The sequence below is a fragment of the Arachis ipaensis genome, chromosome B03, assembly GCF_000816755.2.
Source record: "Arachis ipaensis cultivar K30076 chromosome B03, Araip1.1, whole genome shotgun sequence".
NCBI lineage: Eukaryota > Viridiplantae > Streptophyta > Magnoliopsida > Fabales > Fabaceae > Arachis > Arachis ipaensis.
This window is the reverse complement of record NC_029787.2, coordinates 121,816,117-121,818,331: the sequence shown is the minus strand read 5'-3', so window position 1 is coordinate 121,818,331 and position 2,215 is coordinate 121,816,117.

The window sequence follows — 2,215 nt, the reverse complement described above, 5'->3', positions numbered from 1 at the left end:
TTCTATATGGAAAAATAAGGAAAAATTAAAATTGTATAAAAAAAATATATATCACTTTATTAGTGATAAATGATTTATGTTTCTAATAAATAACATATTCATTTGATTTGAAATTTTATGAGTATATTTAAGATCAGTTATGCTTTATAGTACAGAGTGTTGAACGGCCAAAAAGAGCACGAACATAAGTTAAGTGTGGTAGAGATAAAAATGTTCAGATGGATAAACGGTTATAAAATAAGAAACGACGATATAAGGAAAAGAGTTGGAGTAGCACACATTGTAGAAAAGATGGTAGAATCGCGTCTTACGTAGTTTGGACATGTGAAAAGAAGACCGACAAAGTACCCAATCAGAAGGGTGGATGAGATAGAGGGTGGATAAGGGGGTGAAAGGCAGAGGAAGATCTAAGAAGACCATTGATGAGGTGGTCAAACGAGATTTACATATAAACAGTCTCATTGTAGACATAATACATGATAGAATTCAATGATGTCGTTTGATTCATGTAAGCATGTAGTAGCCGACTCCACCTAATAGGATAAAGTTTTGTTGTTGTTGTTTATATTTAAAATTATTTAGAAACTACGAGCAAAAAAGCTAAATTCAATTTTTATGACCCATTTTTAATTTTTTTTAAATCTACTATCTACAAAAAGAAATAAAAAAAACTTGATTTAAAATCATCAAATTTTAAATATAAAAATTGTCCAATCGTAATTCATTGATGAGTTATCTATATGAGTATGTGACACATTAAAGCTTGTTTTGGTAAAATTTTTAAAAGCACAAATTTCTCATTTTTTGTTTGATAAATTAAAAAGATTATGTGCTTGTGCTTGCAATTTTTAAAAGATTGGGTTACTTTTGAAAACACTTAAAATAGAGCTTTTCAAAATTGTCTTGTACTTTTCAAAATTTAAAAATCTAATATAACTTCATATATTAACTAATTTTTAAATTTAATACTTGCATTCATGTCTATTATAGTATTTTGAAATTTTAAAAGTTTTTATACCAAACGCACTTGTTATTGCTTGTATTTATTGAAAGTTATTTTTAATTTGATTTACCAAACATAAATGTTACAATTTTTAAAAACTATCTTTTAAAAGTTAACTTTATAAGATACTTTTAAAAAATAAAAATTTTACCAGACTAAATTTAAGTACTTACTTAAACTGCATCAAATTACTTTTATTAACTCAGAAAAATATCCTAACCCCCAATTTGAGAAGTTGTGCTTTGTTCCAGACATTATTGGTGGAACAAAAATAGAAAATAATTTTTTGTCGCCGAGAAACAAAGCATCTATTTATGAGAAAAACCACAAGAGATTAGAGATGCAACAAATGGAGAGGGAAATCATTTGATGGAACATAGTTCTGGCATGATGAGATGGTCATGCTGAAATCGAAAATGACAAAAGTGATAGGTTAACGATTTGTTGTGATAAGGATACTTTATCATACCTTACGTAGATGACCATTTTCCATGATATATAGTTTCTCAAGAATGACTTCATTTAATATGAAGTTGAAAAAGTTACCTAATGTACGTGTATAAATAGAGGCTTAAGCCTCTAACAATTATACACAAGCAATAATACAAATACAAAATCTTCTCTTTCTTTCTACGTACAAAAGTTCTTTTCTATTCATATATTACAACAACAACAGAATAAATATATTATCCTTCCTTCCTTCTCATACAAATAAATCCTCTTTTATATTACAATCAAATACCCTTCTCCTTATATTACTATTACAATTCTTCCTCTTCTTTTATTTTATAAGTATTTTAAATTCTATTTTCTATTACTCTTTACATATAATATTAATAGCAATAATATCATGTTGAGACGATGAATGAGGGAAATCATGAGTATTTATGTATCACAACTCATGATTCAAATAAGAAAGTTATATTAGAAAAATTACCCTCACTTTCATCTGGGTTGTATTACACCAAGATTAGTGCAATTGAATCACATGCCACTGTAAACCAGAAGTTTACTAACTCAAATGAGTTCATAACTTGGCACGACCGATTGGGTCATCCGGGAACAACCATGATGAGAAGAATTATTGAAAACTCTCATGGACATTCACTAAAGAACCAGAAGATTCTTGAATCTAGTAAATTTTGTTGTGATGCATATTTTCAAAGAAAGCTAATTTTAAGGCCATCACCAGTAAATATTGGATTTGAGTCA